We start from the raw sequence: 20,349 nt of genomic DNA on the forward strand, positions 1-20,349 counted from the left end.
CTTCATCCTTACATTCTGACCGAGGGTATTTACAAGTGCCAACAGAACATTCGTTCCCTTTAGCCGGACAGCTTATAAACGTCAACAAAATCACAAAGCAGCTGGTTAATGAGGATTCTTTATCAATGTAACATGTCCCAGAAACAATATGCGGAACGGTGCAGAGGGAGTGACTGCGATAGTGAAGTAAACTGGGCCAGAAAAACCTCTTCATTGTGCACCCGACACAAGCTAGGGCTTTGAAATGTGGATTCAAGGAACTGCAGATGCTGGTTTATAAAAAGCCACAGTGCTGGAGTAACTCAGCGCGTCAGGCAGCGTCTCTGGAGAACATGGATAAGTGACGTTTCAGAGTGCTGGAGTAACTCAGCGGGTCAGGCAGCATCTGTGGAGAACATGGATAGGTGACGTTTCACAGAGTGCTGGAGTAACTCAGCGGGTCAGGCAGCATCTGTGGAGAACATGGATAGGCGACGTTTCACAGAGTGCTGGAGTAACTCAGCGGGTCAGGCAGCGTCTCTGGAGAACATGGATAGGTGACGTTTCAGGTCGGGACCCTACTCGAGATGGATCTTGAATCTTCTTTTCACACAGACGTGGTATCTCTGCTCAGCAGTAAAGGTTAGAAATGCAGGTCAATAATGAGCAAATTAAACAACATTCTTCAAATACTTGCTAATGTCAATGAACATATTGGGTATGATGGGGAGTATCCTCCCTACATGTCATGGCTGGTGTGGTATCTTCTGCATGGAAAGGCAGAAGAGAAAACTTGTGGGGGCGGAGAGTGGAAAAAAAACCCAGTCACCAACTTGGGTCTGCTCGCCTGCATTCCCCTCGATCAGTTCAGGCAGCTGCTTGTCCTTTTGGTTGGAGAATATGGCAAGTGCTTAACTTAAGATCGTGTCTTTATACAATTCCAAAGAAAGACACACAAGTTGCAGAGAGAGCACAGAGTGTATGTAATACATTATCAGCAACACTGAGTCCCTGTCACGGCAGCATTCAACTTTGCTAGCTGCAGTCAAACTCCGCCATTGTAAAACACTACAGCTGTGCCAGCCTGCAAAAGTGTCAAGCAAACAAGGGTCATTGGGCTTTGCAGGGTTTCAGTGTCCCAAAACAATGATGAGAGAGATTCACTTATCTGTCCACAATATAACTTTGTAATTTAAAGATGTAAACCCATTAATCAATTGTGTGTAGCCACAAATCAAATGTGCGTACACATCCCCATAACCAGGGGTGCCAACGAAAGCACTCCCAAATACGGGACAGGGCAACGTCACCGCCCTGCGCCCCACGTGACCTCACCCAGCCAGCAGCCACGTGCTCCCGCTCCACCAATGGCGGCCACCCGGGCCGGGAGGCGTATTGCTACACAACCTCCGTTAGGCGGCACCCAGGCCTCCGGGCCTACACTGTCCCGACCTCCGGAAGGTAGGCACAGATTATAAACAGCATCTGCAGTTTTTTGCCTACCTACACTGTCCAGGCCTAATACGGGACAAGGGCGGTCCCGTACGAGACAAGCCAATTCAGCTCAAAATACGGGATGTCCTGGCTAATACGGGATAGTTGGCAACACTACCCACAACCCCTCCTGACCAGACTGCAGCAAGTCTTCCAGTGACCGGGATGGTGTCACTGCAGCACCAACACCACAAAAGGCAGCACTACAAGTGTTGCTCAAGTGGGAGGTTGAATGTAAAGGGAATCCACACGTGAAATGGAGGAACAGCACCTCATATTTCGCTTCGGCAGCTTACAACCCAGCAGTACGAGTAGCGATTTCTCTAATTTCAGGTAACCCTTGCATTCCCTCTCTCTCCGTCCCTCCCCTGCCCGAGTCATCTTGCTAGTTTCACTGTTTGTATCCGCTTCCACAGACAACAATGGACCATTGTGGGCTCCACCTTTTTTGAGTCATCGGTGTCAGCTGTGATTTGTTTAGAACCTTTTCATACCTCTAGTTTCCCTCTCCTCTGACTCTCAGTCTGAAGAAGGGTCTCAACCAGAAACGTTACCCATTCCTTTTCTCCAGAGATGCTGCCTGACCCGCCGAGTTACCCCAGCATCTTGTGTTTGCCTGGACTAGAGGGTAGTAGATATCAGAAATTGGATGCATTTGGATTGTTCCCTTTGAAGCATTGGAGGTTGAGGGGAGAACTGATAGAAATAGATGACATTGCAAGGGGTGTATTTAGGGTACACAGTCAAAATCTTTTTTCTCAGGGTGGAAATAACAAAGTCTAGTGGGCATAGTTTTAAAGTCAGAGGGTTAAAGTTTAAAGGAGATATGTGGGGCTTTTATTTTTAAACGCAGATAGCGGTAGGTGCCTGAAATGTGCTGGAGACAGACACAGCAGTGACTTTTAACAGGCTTTTGGATTGGCATGTGGATATACAGGGATATACATCATGTGCAGGCAGAGAAGATTAACTCTCGGGCGGCACGGTGGCGCAGCGGTAGAGTTGCTGCCTTACAGCGAATGCATAGTCGGAGACCCAGGTTCGATCCTGACTACGGGCGCTGTCTGTACGGAGTTTGTACGTTCTCCCCGTGACCTGCGTGGGTTTTCTCCGAGATATTCGGTTTCCTCCCACACTCCAAAGACGTACAGGTATGTAGGTTAATTGACTGGGTAAATGTAAAAATTGTCCCTAGTGTGTGTAGGATAGTGTGAATGTGGGCGCTGGGCGGCGCGGACTAGGTGGGCCGAAGTGCCTGTTTCCGCGCTGTATCTCTAAATCTAAATCTAAAATCTAACTTGGCATGACGTGTGGTATAGACATTGTGTGCTGAAGGACCTGCTCTTGTGCTATGCTGTTCTATGCTCTCGGTTTCATTGTTAGTCAGCAACATGGGGAACCATTTTCCCACCACCAGTTTTTTTTCTCGATTGAAGAGAGCTTTTCTTCGCTCACTATTCCACAGATCGGATCACCAGGAAAATTACTGTTCAATACGAAATATTCCTGAGAGTCCAGTATTTTTCAAATAATTCATTGACACGATGAGAGTTTTTCTAACAAGGCCAACATTTATTACCCAACTGACATGACTGCCAGATCAGCTAGCTCTTTGTTTTTAAGTAAGCCAAGGCAATGTGAATGTGCTCCACCTGCCCTTCCCATCAGCTGTGGGCTTGGAAATGTTCCACTTGTTTTGTTCATTGATCGATGCGTTTGCCACAAGATTGATTGTGACAAACACATTGACCACCTTTACACAGAACATAGAACAGTACAGGTACAAGTCTGAAGAAGGGTCTCGACCCGAAATGTCACCCATTCCTTCTCTCCAGAGATGCTGCCTGTCCCGCTGAGTTACTCCAACATTTTGCATCTACCTTCGATTTAAACCAGCATCTGCAGTTCTTTCCTACACATGGAACCGTACAGCACGGGAACAGGCCTTTTGGCCAACAATGCTCGTGCCAAACATGATGCAAAGTTAAACTAACCTTCCCTGTCCGCATGTGATGAATCTCCCTAGGCTTGTATACACTGGAATTTAGAAGGATGAGAGGGGATCTTATCGAAACGTATAAGATTATTAAGGGGTTGGACACGTTAGAGGCAGGAAACATGTTCCCAATGTTGGGGGAGTCCAGAACAAGGGGCCACAGTTTAAGAATAAGGGGTAGGCCATTTAGAACGGAGATGAGGAAAAACTTTTTCAGTCAGAGAGTTGTGAATCTGTGGAATTCTCTGCCTCAGAAGGCAGTGGAGGCCAATTCTCTGAATGCATTCAAGAGAGAGCTAGATAGAGCTCTTAAGGATAGCGGAGTCAGGGGGTATGGGGAGAAGGCAGGAACGGGGTACTGATTGAGAATGATCAGCCATGATCACATTGAATGGTGGTGCTGGCTCGAAGGGCCGAATGGCCTCCTCCTGCACCTACTGTCTATTGTCCCTCCATTCACAGCAAACCCATGTGCCTCTCCAAAAGCCACAATGGTATCTGCCTCCACCTCCACTTCTGACAGCACGTTCCAGGCACCCAGAACTGATTTTTAATCATCATCCCTTGCTACTAATTCCTCACAAACCGTCAATTGCGGAAAACGAGAAAATGCGTTTGGTCCATTTCAGAAGCCATTTTACAAACAAGTTATTAAAAGATTGTTTACCGGAGGAAAAAATAAAATACTGCTGGGAAACAGGTTCCAGAGACATTACGAAACATGGGAGTCATACCAAGTTGCAAAGGGAACTTGGACAGGACAAGATTACAAGTGTTGGATCATATTATAAAAGAGAGAGGCCCCTTGCCTTGATGATGGCAGCCTGATGAAGTGCAGACCATTCACTGAGATGACAAATAAGGTTGTGGCCGAGCAACTGAAACAAAACAGCCAGCAAAATGGGTCAATCTTCCCAAATGAGATTTCATTGTAAAAAATATCAACTCTGCTAACTGGAGGACTTCGAGTCAAACTGCATCGGCCAGACCCATCCAGCTGTACATCGGAGTATTTGTGACTTGCACAAATATTTACATTTCCCAAAGTGTATTTCTTTCCACCAATGCAAAGTGCAGCCATGGGGCAATATCCTGTTATTGGAATTACAATATGAAAAAAAGAATCTGCTTTGTATCATAAATCAATTCTGGTCACGGTACTGGTCCAGCCTCTGGCACGATGAGGTGCAGGGGCTTTAGATTTTAGATTTATAGATACAACGCGGAAACAGGCCCTTTGGCCCACCGAGTCCGCGCCGCCCAGCGATCCCCACACATTAACACTATCCTACACACACTAGGGACAATTTGGTATATCTGATCTGTTCAGAGAGTGAGCAAGGCAAAGCTTTTCACTGTACCTCGGCACACGTGACAATCATCGTAAACCTAAACCTAATTGGTTAGCAGGGTTGGTTGGAGGGGCTGACTGGCCTCTTCCAGCTTCTAAGTTGTGCGTTCGTATATAAAGCGCACTGTTACTCTTGCCAGGGGTCGATACAACAGGGAAAGTTCACAAAACGAGGAAAGTAATTCAGAAGGTGGAAGTGGAAAAGAACAATACTTTTCAACCCTTCCCTGCATTACAAAAAAAACCCCACGTTATTCAACATTTATGGCGTTGTCAGGAAATGATTCCTAACCCGAAGGATCAATTGCCAGGGGTAGACTGTGCTTCAGAGCGGCCGGAATCAAATGATGACTGCATCACCATGTCTGAACACAGGAAGAGTACACATGCTATAAAAAGTCTGGTTGCAACGCTCCACAGATCAACTGTTATCCTTCAGGCATCAATTTACTTCCAGCTCGAGTTAAATCTCGGGCAATTCCTTTGTTTTCCTTCCAGCTGGGAATCTGACATCTATTCAAGGAGTTAGCAGTGGGCGGGATGCAGGAAAAGGAAAGGGATGGGCAATTGACAAAGAATACGTGGAAGACATCCATTTTTACTTGAGAAGCAAGGCTGCTGGTCGTCTGGCATTTATAACCCAAGCTTTATGGGTTATTCCAAATAAATTAATACCAGTTCCCAGTAGCAGTGTCTGCTGACATGCCTGAACGTGAGTCAGCCACTTGGCACCGTTTGAAAACCTTTTGTAATTAAAATGGAAAATTGGAGTGAGATGGAGATGAGAGTTTAGCAGCACAGGCGGATTCTCTGCCATCAACCAGCGCAGCATCTCAATGAAGACAGTTTTTTCTGAATGGCGAATGACCTTTGCCCCACCGCCAAGAGTTTCCAATTGACGGTGCGGTGCGGGCTTGTCTGCTTTTCCCAATCAATCACTCCCCCAAAGGACGTAGGGCCCAATAACAGCAGCCTGGAGGGTTGGAAAGATCAAACGGCAGATGAAAGGAAAAAAAAGAAGAAAAAAACCGTCTGAAGACGTTCAAGCCAGCGCTGCTCGTCCCTGGACCAGAACGAACTTTTAAGTAACATCAGGCGAATTTCAGCTGTTCTGGAAGTTTTGAGATTTTACTAATATCAGCGTGGCCAACTCATCTGTTCCCACAGCGGGAGAATTTGCAGCATTAACAGCAGAAGGTGGTTCAACGTGGTTATATGTTGAATGTATTTATGTGCCAAAGGGCCTGCCACAGAAACTTTAGATGGTTTACGAAGTTCGGCATGCCCCCCAACAACTCTCACCAACCTCTACAGATGCCCCATACAAAGCATTTTACCGGGATGCGTCACAGCACGGTTTGGGAACAGCTCCATCCAAGACCGCAGGAAAATGCAGAGAGTTGTGGACAGAGCCCAGACCGTCACGCAAACCAACCTCCCTTTCAATAACTCCATTTACACCTCACGCTGCCTCGGCAAGGCCAGCAGCATAATCAAGGACCAGTCGCACCCTGGCCACTCTGCTCCACTCTCCCATTGGGCAAGAGGTACAGAAGTGTGGAAAAACACACCTCCAGATTCAGGGACAGTTTCTTCCCGGCTGTTTTTAGGCAACTGAACCATCCCAGCAACAACTAGACAGCAGTCCTGAGCTACTTTCTACCACATTGGTGGCCCTCAGATCGGACTTTACCTTGCACTAAACGTTATTCCCATTATTCCCTTTATCATGTATCTGTACACTGTGGGATGGCCTCATTGTAATCACATGTAGTCTTTCGTCTGACTGGTTAGCACGTGCCAAAACCTTTTCACTGTACCTCAGTACACAATAAACTAAATTCTAAAAACTTAGACTGCATATAAAAGTATTTGCCCAGAGGGACAGCAAATAAAGAGGGAAACAGCTGCAGTGGCTCCAAAGTGTTTTCTCTGCACATCTTGCAAATCTAGAGAAAGGTTCGGAGTTAAAAGCAAGTAAGAACTTGTTCTATCGGGGACACATGACAATAATTCTTGTGTTGGATGCACAACCTACCTGTCACTAACACTGCCACCTCTAGTTTAATTAGTGCAGATCAGAAATTGCAGGTACAAGTGCCCCTCAAAAATGTGACTAAATAACCCAGGATGCACTTCAGTGCAAGGAATGCTGCATTATTGCCATTTTGCATGAGAAATTAAACCCAAGTTCCTACTGGTCCTGTGCAGAAAGGAACAGCAGATGCTGGTTAAACCGAAGATGGACACAAAATGCTGGAGTAACTCAGCGGGACAGGTAGAATGTCCGACCAGCTTGGATCTCCGACGCAAAACGTCACCCATTCTTTTTCTCCAGAGATGCCGCCTGACCCGCTGAGCTACTCAAGTACGTTGTGTCTACCTACTGTCTTCTCAGTTGAAAGACAAGACCATATTATATTGTCCAAAGACGGGTAGTCCTCCAAGTCCCAACTGATATTTTAGCTCTCAGCCAACATGCTTACAACTTTGGATGCAAAGTGCCGGAGTAACTCTGCAGGTCAGGCAGCATCTCTGAAGAACACGGATAGGTGATGATTCGGGTCGGGACTCACCATATTGAAGGGTCCCGACCCATAACATCACCCATCCGTGTTCTTCAAAGACGCTGCCTGACCCATTGCATTACTCTAGCACTTTGTGTCCTTTTATGTAAATCCGCATCTGTAGTTCCTTGTTTCTACATGTTTAAAATTTGGTTTATCTGTTTCACACTGCAGCTAGTGGGGTCTTTCTGTATCAATGTGCTTGGTGTGTTTCCGAATTAAGTTGACATGCATTTTGAAAGTACTTCAAAGTTGAGTTTTTCCTCCCTCACGAGTCTACTTCCGAATCGCCCCACTCTCCTCCCATTTAAACAGGAACTTCACACAATGCTTACCTGACTCATTGAGAATTTCAGCACCTAGAACTGGGAGAGAAGTGAAATGTGAAGAATAATTAGGACCAGGTTCAGGAGCTTGTAGATCAGATAGTAATTGTCCCCACAGAAGCAGCACCATACCAGGTTAAATCTCCTGAACCAATTGGTATAACAACTAAAACGATGTGGTTTGAAATAATTTAACACCTCACCCCTCCCACATCTCCAATGACAATAGTGTACTTCACTGTACACGTGTGCTGATTGATACTGGCCATTCATCAACATTCTGTGAAGCATTTCAACTTAGTCAGAGAACTGATACTGCAGTACTTCAGATATTTCCAGGTGCAAACAGTAAAAGATAAGTTCACTGTCATAAACAGTTTAGCCCCAGGACTACTGCATACAGAGCTAATATAATTTGGTCTGAAAAGGGGCCTCGATCTGAAATGTCAACCATTCCTTCTCTCCAGAGATGCTGCCTGACCGCCGGGTTACTCCAGCATTCTGTGTCTATCTTCATTAATATAATTGGGCTGAACCGATGTTGCAGCCAACTGCATCACTAAACCAATTGCCACCACATCGTGCAGAACATAAAACAGGACAGCAGAGACCCAGTCCTTTGGCCCACAATGTCTCCGCTGAACACGATGCCAAGACCCTCACTTATCTGCACATAAACCATATCCTTCCATTCCCTGCCTACACAAAAGTCTTAAAAGTCATTTAGGTATCTGCTTCACCCACCACCCCTGGTAGCCCATTCCAGGCATCACCACCCCCTGTGGAAAAGAAATGCCTTGCCCATCTCCATTAACATTTCCCCCTCTCACCTTAAAGCGTTAGCCTCTAATGTTTGATTTTTCCATCCTGTGAACAAATATTCTGTTTGTCTACCCTATCGACACCTCTCGTAGTTTTATATACATCTCTCAGGTCTCCCGGCAACCTCCGGCAATCTAGTGAAAACCATCAGTCTGTCCAATCTCTCCTGGCAGCTCAGACCCCCTCTGATCCAGGCATCATTCTGGCAGAGATAGACACATAATGCTGGAGTAACTCAGCGGGACAGGCAGCATCTCTGGAGAGAAGCAATGGGCGACGTTTTGGGTCGAGACCCTTCTTCAGACTGGTTAAGCTCCTCTGTATCCTTTCTAAAGCCTCCACATCCTTTCTGTATTGGGGCGACCAGAACTGCACACAGCACTCCAAAGCTTGCAAATAACATCAAATATCTCACACAATACACAAGGCGGTACAATAAAATGATCTTTGTGTGATTGTAGCAAAATATCAACCAGCAGGAAGCAAAACATGACCAAATATTTACATAAGTGACTGACATGACTCAGATGATCCATGCTGAGTTGCTCATAGATAACACACCCCATAAAATTATCAGAATTCATAGAATTAAGATCATATAGAACAGAAATCTGGCACGGTGGCACAGCGGTAGAGTTGCTGCCCTACAGCGCCAGAGACCCTTGTTCTATCCGGACTATGGGTGCTGTCTGTGTGGAGTTTGCACTTCCTCCCCATGACCTGCGAGGATTTCCCTGGGCGCTCCGGTTTCCTCCCACACGCCTGCTTGTTTGTAGGTTAATTGGCTTCGGTAAAGATTGTAAATTGTTCCTCGTGTGTAGGGTAGTGCTAGTGTACGGGGATCACTGGTTAGCACAGACTCAGCGGGCCAAAGGGCCTGAACTAGAAAAACAGACCTTTTCAACCCATCGCATCAATGACCATGAAGCCTCCTCAAGCCATTCCCCTTTCCCCACATTAATCCCCTATCCCCCCCTCTATGCTGTTCCAAGACAATTATCTGTCCAAATTCTTTTCAACTTGGTGAAAGGCGGTCTTTGGTCTGTGAATCTTGCTGGTCTCCCATCGGAGCGAGCTGTCCGTGGGGGAATGTTGCCGACTGGCCCGCTGCAGACTGCAGGAGTACGTGCTGAGGGACGCACTGAAGCTCGGTGCAGCCAACGCCAAGACTCTGTGGGGGTGGACCACTGTCTCGGGCCTTTTCACTGCTGGACATTCAAATCTCCTTTAAATTTCTCCACCCTCTCCTTAAACCTGTGCCCTCTAGTTCACGAGTGCCCTCCCCCTCATAATTCCATAACCCTCCATAAAGTCACATCTCAGTCGTCACTGTTCCAGTGGGAATGTACACACCATCTAATCTCTTAGCCTGAAATCCCAGAGCCTGAGACTCAGGTTCGATCCTGACTACGGGCGCCGTCTGTACGGAGTTTGTATGTTCTCCCCGTGACCTACGTGGGTTTTCTCCGAGATCTTCGGTTTCCTCCCACACTCCAAAGACGTGCAGGTATGTAGGTTAATTGACTGGGTAAATGTAAAAATTGTCCGTAGTGTGTGTAGGATAGTGTTAATATGCGGGGATCGCTGGGCGGCACGGACTCGGTGGGCCGAAGGGCCTGTTTCCGCGCTGTATCTCTAAATCTAAAAATCTAAATCTAAATCTTCCAAGATAAAAATGCTGGAGGAAGTCAGTGGGTCAGGCAGCATCAGGTGATGGTTCGACAGACTGAATCAATCTGAAGAAGGGTCCCAATCCAAAATGTCACCTGCATCAATCTGAATAAGGTTCTGAGACTGAAACACCAAATGTCCATTTCCTCCCCAGATGCTGCGTGATCTGCTGAGTTCCTCCAGCATGCGGCTTTTTGAGAGAGATTCCATCATCTGCAGTCTCTCGTGTCTCTATCATATCCCTCCTTGTAATCGCAGCCCTCCATTACTGGCATCATCCTAGTGAATATCTTCTGCACTCTTTCAATTGCTACCACATTCCTCCCGTAGTGTTACAGCCAGCAATATATACAATACTCCAAGTAACAAAGGTTTTGTACAGCTGCATCATGACATCCCAATTCTTCTACTCAATGCCTCAGCCGATGAAGGCAGGCCCACCAAATGCTCGAGAAGAAGGAACTGCAACACACTGTGCCTATCTTTTGTATAAATCAGCATTTACAGTTCCTTCTTCTCGAGCATTTGGCGTGCCTGCCTTCATCGGCCGAGGCATTGAGTAGTAGAATTGGGATGTCACGTTGCAGTGCGAACAAAACTTGTGTTACTTGGCATGCAAAAATAAAGTATTTCACTGTACCTTAGGTACACGTGACAATAAAGTATCTATCCATCTACAAACCAGACTATCAAACAGTCAAGAGAAGCCACATTTACCAATCCCTGTCCACAAATGCAGAAAGAGTTATTGTACATCTGCCAGCCAATGGAACCTTTATGGCAGTGAAGTAGTTACAAACAGATCTGAGAATAGCTGCAGAGGTCCACAGTCTGGTTTTGTTTCCAAGCTTGGACTCGCACCGACCGGGCCTCAGTCTACGAGAAGCAGATGGCCAATACACAGCAGGATCCCAGCGCTAACTACTGAAAGTTCAGCATTCAAGATGCAGCCTCCAGGAGAGAACTAGAACCTCTTTAAAGCATTGCCTTCAAATATAATTAACCATTCACAGTACCACTGTCTCAACAAACAACAAGCAGTCTACAAACCAGATACGAATATCGATTTCTCTAACATCAAGTAACCCTTGCTTTCCCCCTCTCTCCACCACCCTAGTTCTCCGGCTAGTTTCACCATCCTGCGGGTTAATTTTTCTGATTGTATGCCTCGTTATCACCTTCCCCTCAGCCAACCATGAGCCATTCTGCATTTCCTTAGCATCGTCTGCTTTGATCTGTCATTTTCACACCTTACCCTTCCTTATCTCTAGACTCCCTCTCCTGACTCAATCTGAAGAAGGGTCTCGACCTGAAATGTCACCCATTCCTACTCTCCAGAGATGCTGCCTGTCCCGCTGAGTTACTCCAGCATTTTGTGTCTCTCTTTGGTGTAAACCAGCATCTGCAGTTCCTTCCTGCACATCAAAGGATCAATGCTTTATAATGAGAAAAGAGAACCTGGAAATAGTTATTGTGGTGTTTTTGTTTAAGGCTCCAGCTAAAGTTCTGTTTTCTATCCAAGGTTGTGCGGTTAAATGACTTATTAATCCAAGTACCCACCCTTTCAAGTCAGAACAACCACAATATAAAAAGCACTTGTGGTACAATATCCAACCTCTGATCCAGAAAGATAATCAGAGACAGCCCAACCTCATTTCCCACCATACCTTTTATTTAGATGTTCCATCAAATCAAAACAGTGGCTGCAAACGAACTGCACTCCTGCAAAAGGTTGATCCAAACGGGCCATTCTTAGTCAGGTGTGTGACCAAAAACGTGAAAAATTGTGGAATACATCTCTTCTAATTCTGAAAGCATCACAGGTATATTGTTTTGTACTGTATACATGACTTACACACGTCAACGTTTATCAAGTGAAATTTTTATATGTTACGCTGCCGTTTGTGTAGGTCACCAAGAAGCATGAGGTGACCATGCTAGGCCACACACGTGACACACTAGGTTAATTCCCGGAATGGCGGGACTGTCGTATGTTGAAAGGCTGGAGCAATTAGGCTGGTATACACTGGAATTTAGAAGGATGAGGGGGGATCTTATTGAAACATATAAGATAATTAGGGGATTGGACACATTAGAGGCAGGAAACATGTTCCCAATGTTGGGGGAGTCCAGAACAAGGGGCCACAGTTTAAGAATAAGGGGTAGGCCATTTAGAACAGAGATGAGGAAGAACTTTTTCAGTCAGAGAGTGGTGAAGGTGTGGAATTCTCTGCCTCAGAGGGCAGTGGAGGCCAGTTCATTGGATGCTTTCAAGAGAGCTGGATAGAGCTCTTAAGGATAGCCGAGTGAGGGGGTATGGGGAGAAGGCAGGAACGGGGTACTGATTGGGAGTGATCAGCCATGATCGCATTGAATGGCGGTGCTGGCTCGAAGGGTTGAATGGCCTACTCCTGCACCTATTGTCTATTGTCTATTGACTGAGAACGGCCCAAATAAGGTTGCTGCAGTGGAACCATGCACAGATGCAACAGTGCATCTCATTAACTTCAGCATGCTGCGTTCAGATCATTCAAAGTTCACCACATACAATGGAGATGAGGAGGGATTTCTTCAGCCAGAGGGTGGTGAATCTGTGGTATTCATTGCCACAGACAATGGCTGTGGAGACCAGGTCATTGGGTATTTTTAATGCGGAGATTGACAGGTTCTTGATTAATGGGCATCGAAGGTAACGGGGAGCAGGCAGGAGAATGGGGTTGAGGGGGAAAATAGATCAGCCGTGATCAAATGGCAGAGCAGTTTCGATAAGGCCGAATGCTGCTCCTTTGTCTTATGGTTTTAAAACAATATCAATTTTGTACCTGCTCCAAAGATTGACATCAGGCACCTTGTTTCACCTATTCACCAAGTGCACACCAGTCCGTGAGTTTTGCAGTAGTTCAGGACTCGCGGGCCTGAGCTACACGGAGAGGTTGAACAGGCTAGGTATTGATTCCGTGGCACATAACACCTAGAACAAGTAACTGGCAAGATTTTAGTGCTTGCGTTGGAACCACTCTGCCAAAAACAGGCCGCCATTTTTCTTTCTAATACAATAGCTTCACTTCTCAACTGCAGAATGTTAGGATAGCCAGTGGGCAAGGTGGTGAAAACAAATGCGTTTATATAACCGCCTTAGTGACCTTAAGAAGGGTCCCAAAGTGTTTTACAGTTAACAATGATTCCAAGGTCCAGTGAAATGCTTTGTTTTGCACCACAAAACCCCGTGAAATCCTACAGCAGACCCACCTGATTGCAGTACACACCGGTCGCCATGTTGCTGGCACCGGCAAAGTTACAATGGCTCACCGAACAGTCCTATCTACTGCTTGCCGCCACACGGTCCCATCATACTCGGTGCCCCCCCTCCCCCCATGGTTCCCCCATCATTCTAGACGGCCCCCCGCCCTGTCCCCGCTTTGTTCTCGGTGATCCCCCCTGCTGGGTGCACCTATCATTCTTGGCGTGTCCTCTCCCACCCCTCCCACTCCATCCCCACTTCGTTCTCGGCAGCCCCCCCCGTAGATCTCGCTGGTCTCCTCTCTCTTCCGTCAAAGTGACAAAGACCTTAACTAAGTGTACTTAATGATATAGGTATGTGGTGGGTTTTTCTAAAGGAACCACCCTTCACAAATAGCAATGTGAAGCTGACCATGCATGCTACAACGCTTCAGTAATATAAAAATAGCCTGGACAATGTGGATCCTGGAACCTTCAACATGCATCAGAATGAGACAGGGACTCTGTTCAGGACACTAACATGCATCAGAATGAGACAAGGTCTTAGTTACACAAATTCAAGTTCTTTCCCACAATCTCACAATGATGCATTGAAGAGCGTGATTCATTGAACCAATTTTGGAATGCACTGGAGCAAAGCCAAATTGAAACATAGACTCAACACTGCAGCATTCCTTATCGACCGCACCTGGAAAGTCCAACTCTGCAATGTTGCTTTCTGTTAGTATCGGGATCAGACCCTTCCTGCCATAAATCCGCTATCTACCTCAGTGCGTTTTTGCAGCAGATGACGAGCTTAAAGTTGAAGCAGTCACTGCGACAATCACCAAATCTACTGCTGTGCTCTAAAGTTAAGGGAGGAAGTCAAATTGAATTAAAGGCATTTTGACTTCATGCTTCACTCAACACCACAGGAGTCTGAAAAACCGTCCCGATTAGGGTTGCCAACTGTCCCTTATTAGCCAGGACATCCCATATTTTGGGTTAAATTGGTTTGTCCCGTACAGGACCACCCTTATCCCGTATTAGGTTGGGGGGGGGGGGGCTGTAGGCCCGGACGCTGTGGGTAGGAAAAAATCTGCAGATGCTGGTTAAAATCTGTGCCTACCTTCTGGAGGTCGGGACAGTGTAGTCCTGGAGGCCCGGGCGCCGCCTAACGGAGGTTGCATAGCAACACGCCTCCCGGCCTGGGCAGCCGCCATTGGTGGAGCGGGAGCATGTGGCCACTGGCTGGGTGACGTCACCATATTTGGGAGTGCTATAGTTGGCACCCCTAGTCCAGACCCAAAACGTCACCCATCCTTTTTCTCCAGAGATACTGCCTGACCCGCTGAGTTACTCCAGCACTCTGTGTCTACCACAGGACATGCCCACATTTTAATCGTAAAATGCACACTTTTACTAACTTGCCATTTTTTGTATTTGCTCCACGGTTTTGAGTAATTGAGAAAATCAGCATGAGTTTGGGCGTGGGCAAAGGGATTAGAAGGTAGACGTGGAAAAATACAATCATTGTGGTCACCGAAGATGGACACAAAATGCTGGAGTAGCTCAGCAGGTCAGGCAGCATCTCTGGAGAGAAGGAATGGGTTGAGACCCTTCTTCAGACTGCCAGCATCATTGTGGTCAACCCCGATTCACAAAGTGTAGAGCACAGTTACTGTGCAAGTTGGAAAATATAGACACTAGGGACTACAGATGCTGGTTTACAAAAAAAAAAAAGACACAAAGTACTGGAGTGACTCAGCGGGTCATGCCGCATCTCTGGAGGCCATGAATAGACAACGTTTCAGGTCGGGACTCTTCTTCATTCCGGCTCTTTGTGTTTTCAAGTTGGAATATAAATTGTTGTTTTTTTCAGCCTGCAGAGATTATCAAAGACTGGCAGATTGCAATGTGGTATCACACACCTGCCTTCAGAAACACCCAAAAAGGCAGCATTGTGTATCATCTACTTTGTCCAATGACCAATGGCTAGTTAATTGCAGCCTGCAATTAACCTCAGAGAGTTGTGAATCTGTGGAATTCTCTGCCTCAGAAGGCAGTGGAGGCCAATTCTCTGAAATGCATTCAATAGAGAGTTAGATAGAGCTCTTAAGGATAGCGGAGTCATGGGGTATGGGGAGAAGGCAGGAACGGGGTACTGATTGAGAATGATCAGCCATGATCACATTGAATGGCGGTGCTGGCTCGAGGGGCCGAATGGCCTATTCCTGCACCTATTGTCTATTGAGACATATAAAAGGCAAGGTAGATACAAAATGCTGGAGTAGCTCAGTGGGTCAGGCAGCATCTCTGGAGAGAAGGAAGGGTCTCGACCCGAAGCGTCGCCCATTCCTTCTCTCCAGAGATGCTGCCTGACCCGCTGAGTTACTCCAGCATTTTGTGTCTACCTTCGATTTAAACCAGCATCTGAAGTTTTCTTTCCTACACGTATAAAAGGCAACTCTAATTCTCTGAAGGAAACATCGTGACCTTGAGATGACAAGAAGTTAGTAAACAGAACATTGTTCTGCAGAGGAGAACATAAACATGGACTGTGGAGTGAGCCTAAAATAGCTTTATCTCCAAACGTAAACTGCAGGACTCCATGTAAGGCAAAAACTTAATAAGCACATACAAATACACAGTGTGAACTTCATTCAAATGCACGGTGTTGGTCGAATTTAAAAACAACGCTCCACTAGTGGAAGTTGAAGGGAGAGTGGGGTGTGACAGAAAGAATTAAGTTTGAATATGATAATGATACTAATACAACCCCAACCGAAGGGAATCCATGAACTAGGGGAGCAACATGAAATCATCCCGCCACTCTCCCCAGAACGATGCAGAATTTGCTTCAAGTAGTCAGGCCTCACAGTCTATTTTTAACCTAAACAACTTGCTTATGTTTATTAAACAAAATGTTTTGGCAAATCTAGCGATTAATCTCAAAATCAAACCGTGCTGGATAAAAGGCTGTTCCAATTCATCTTCATGTGTAAACTAATTTAGTTTAGTTCACTTCAGAGATATAGCGCAGAAACAGGTCCTTCGGCCCACTGATTCCGCACCGACCAGCGATCCCCGAACAAGTTACAGTTTTTACCTAAGCCAATTAACCTACAAACCTGTACGTCTTTGGAGTGTGGGAGGAAACACGAGCACCCGGGGAAAACCCCCGTAGTCACGGGGGGAACGTGCAAACTCCGTACAGACAGCACCCGTAGTCAGGATGGAGCCCGGGACTCTGGCGCTGTAAGGCAACAACTCTGTGCCGCCCCACGAGAACTTTTTATCAATGTTAGCTAAAAGTGTGTTTTATCAATATTGGCTTTTGCAAGCATGAAAACATCACGGAGAAACCACCCAGCTCACTAAAAGGGACATGATCTGTTTTAAGACATTTCAGAAAGTGGATGAACTAACTGCAATGCCTATTACTGAAGTTAATGTACATGGCTTCAAAATGGAAGCAAAACAAAAAGTTACCAAACTACAGGATTCTCAAAATGTTCAACAGGTTAAATATCCACGGAGCTGCTGCCTGCACCAATTGCCATTAAATGTAGAAAAACCTGCTGATGGTCTCTTTAGCCAAGACTTTAGTTAGGTTGCAGCTGGAGTACTGTGTGTAGTTCTGGGCATTGCACTGTAGGAAGAACGCAAATGCATTGGAGAGGAAGTAGAGGGGATTTACTGGGATATGGCCAGGATGAAATATTTGTTACGAAAGAGCGGCTTGTTATCAAAGATAGACACAAAAAGCTGGAGTAACTCAGCGGGTCAGGCAGCATCTCTGGAGAGAAGGAATGGGTAACGTTTTGGGTCGAGACCCTTCTTCAGATTCAGGTATTGTTATTTTTGGATTGGAGGAGACTGAGTGGGAACATAATAGAGAATTTAAAGGGGCGCAGATAGGGCATAAAACGGGAAACATTTCCCCATAATGCATACATTCAAAATCCAAGGAGATGGATGTGAAATCAGCAGAGGGTTGGAGAGGCTCAGAATAAAAGGAAATTCACCAAAAGTGCGAATAAGGTAATGGAGCTCGGAAACAGGCCCTTCGGCCCAACTCACTGATCCCAACCAAGATGGACACAGAGTGCTGGAGTAACTCAGCGGGTCAGGCAGCATCTCTGGAGAACATGGATAGGTGACGTTTCACAGAGTGCTGGAGTAACTCAGAGATGCTGCCTTACCCACTGAGTTACTCCAGCACTCTGTGAAACGTCATCGATCCATGTTCTCCACAGATGCTGCCTGACCCGCTGAGTTACTCCAGGCTTTTTGTGCCTGTCCTTCCTAAATCACTCCATCATGCAGCACTGAGACTGGATTCACTGGAATGCAGTGCATGATTATCTAGATCCCCCTTGAGGAAAGATCCTTTGTGACATTTACTGGGCATTAAAATTAGATTTTGTCATCTCCATTACATACATTGATTTCTCTCTTTTACACAATAAATGTCCTCATTTATCCAAACAGTTAGTGGTGAAGATATAAACTGTAAATGGATCGAATGTAATCGTGTATTGTCTTTTGGCTGACCGGTTAACACATGTCAAAAGCTTTTCACAGTACCTCGGTACACGTGACAATAAACTAAACTCAACCAAAAGGGTTCGATCACGAACAGCTTGCGGGCACTCAAAGGCAAAATTCATACATACATAATCCCCACATTAATTTGACTGAAGTTAAATGCGGGGTGGTCTACACATTCAGGGCAGGTCCCCAAAGATAAAAGGGAGGAAAGAACAGAGGATTTTTTTTTTTTTAACGATTATTTAGAAACTGAAATTGTACAAAACAACCTCCCACAATGTATTAATTTCCACTCGGATGAGTAACAGCTGGGAAGCAAAGGTTTTCTTGCATTTGGTCTGCGTCTCAACAGAGTGTCTGCTCTAATTCTGCAGGAGCAGAGAGGCAGTGTATCGCAAAGATCTTTCTTCTAGCAATAAGGTGATTGCTTTCAATATAAAATAATGGTGTTTCACCCCCCCCCCCCCCCCCCCCCCCCCCCGCTCCACAAATCATTTACAACAGATTAAAATAGTAGCCCATTGCCAAGGCCACAGTTTCAATGACTGTGAAAGCCTCGGCTTCACAGAAGGATATGGCATGTGTTAAGTTAATGGCACAGGTGGCAATCACTGTTAAGAAAAGAATTTGAGAAAGCCTGGGGCAGGGGAATGGGCAAGTTGCAAGTGAGGAGCCAGTCCCAGACCAGTACACTGGACCCAAACACCTTGGTGTGCCAAACACACCAGAAACAACCCCGCTCTTTCATCTAGCCAATCAATTATACTTTTTAGACAGACACAAAAAGCTGGAGTAACTCAGCGGGTCAGACAGCACCTCTGGAGAAAAGGAAAAGGTGACGTTTCGGGTCGAGACCCTTCCCTCAACCCAAAACGTCACCTATCCCTTTTTTCTAGAGATGCTGGATGACCGACCTGCTGAGTTACTGCAGCTTTTTGCGTCTATCTTCGGTTTAAACCAGCATCTACAGTTCCTGCCAGCACAATCAGACTTTTACCTTTCATCAACATCAAATGAAAAAGATTATGAGCTATATTTACTCACTGTGTCGTTTTAAAGTCGGCTGATAATGCAGGGCACAAATCTCAATGAAAGCAACATTTACCCTCTCTTCCACACGGGCAGCCAAGCGGACCGCTTTTGTGTCTAAATCAACATTGTAAAACTCCAGCTTGTAGCCTGGCCACTCAGAAACAGGAATGAAAGTCCAGTCGTGAAGCGTTTGGGATCCTTCCCACACTAAACACTGACATCATGCATTTCCTGCTGCTCCCTAGAATCGTGACCGAAACATTGTTTTATTGTGTAAAACAGCCACAGGCGTAGAACAAGAGTCTACACTGCCTCATCTCAGGGTTGGCTCAGAGGTTATTTAAGCAAAACTGCTACGAATTTCTCGGGACTGTTTCTGCTGTAAAACACTGAAAGATTCTGAAGCACAAAAGATGGTGCGATCAGCCAAAGACAAAAGAAAGATGAGGGGAATGGGAAGGGATTCAGGGATGAAGGAAGATAAATCAAATCCAATTATATTCTCAGAACCTCCAAGGGCAATTGCCACCCATTACTCATGTGTATTATCATAAAGTTAAAGGACTTTTCAGGGCTCATTAGGTCATGGTATTAATTACAGGTCTTATTTTCACTTGGCATCATTATCATCACCCTAGCAACCACGTAACACATTGATGTACAAAGAAAGTCCTCCAACATTAAAGCAACACCTCCCAGCCCACCCCCATTTAGTTTAGTTAGAGATACAGCGCAGAGACAGGTCTTACGGCCCATCGAGTCCGCTCTGACCAGTGGTCCCCGCACACTTGCACGATCCGACACACACGTGAGACAATTTACAATGATACCAAGACAACTAACCTTCAAACCTGTATGTCTTTGGAGCGTGTTCAAGGAAACCGGAGATCCCGAAGAAAACCCACACAAGTCACGGGGAGAAGACACAAACAAACACCCGCAGTCAGGATGGAACCCGCGACTCTGGCAGCAACTTTACAGCTGCGTCACCCGAGTTCTCCCTCACTTGAAGTCCGGATCATAAACTTCTTGTTACTCCAGAATCTGAAAATTCAAACTGACTCACTTTATCTGAGTCATCTTAAACCAATGTTGGCTGGAGTCATGAACAAGTCTGATTAAGGCATTTAAATACATTTGACCAATTGCAATTAACAGGAGTTACTGAGTCATCAGCATTTCCATCAAATTAAAAAGATATGTTGGAATAATCTGGAACTAAATGAAAACATAGAAGGCAGAAGAATAGTTTCGTCGAGACTCGAAACGTCACCTATCCATGTTCTCCAGAGATGCTGCCTAACCCGTTGAGTTACTCCAGCACTTTGTGTCCTCTTT

The 20,349-nt window shown here is 45.9% G+C and overlaps 1 protein-coding gene across 6 annotated transcripts in view; it reads right to left on the minus strand.

The window, feature by feature from the left end:
- The window catches only part of ripor1 (RHO family interacting cell polarization regulator 1), a 206,915-nt gene that overhangs the window by 85,084 nt on the left and 101,482 nt on the right, over positions 1-20,349 (minus strand). Inside the window, exon 1 of one of the 6 annotated variants that reach the window (XM_078400344.1) lies at positions 19,024-19,220. The exons of 4 other annotated variants lie outside the window; for them this stretch is intronic. The gene's annotated coding sequence lies outside the window, so the exon portion shown is untranslated. Of the gene's footprint in view, positions 1-7,722; positions 7,743-19,023; positions 19,221-20,349 lie in introns of those variants that run through there. One more of the 6 variants, XM_078400345.1, reaches the window with a different exon arrangement.

This window comes from Rhinoraja longicauda, chromosome 6 (genome assembly GCF_053455715.1).
Source record: "Rhinoraja longicauda isolate Sanriku21f chromosome 6, sRhiLon1.1, whole genome shotgun sequence".
Classification (NCBI taxonomy): domain Eukaryota; kingdom Metazoa; phylum Chordata; class Chondrichthyes; order Rajiformes; family Arhynchobatidae; genus Rhinoraja; species Rhinoraja longicauda.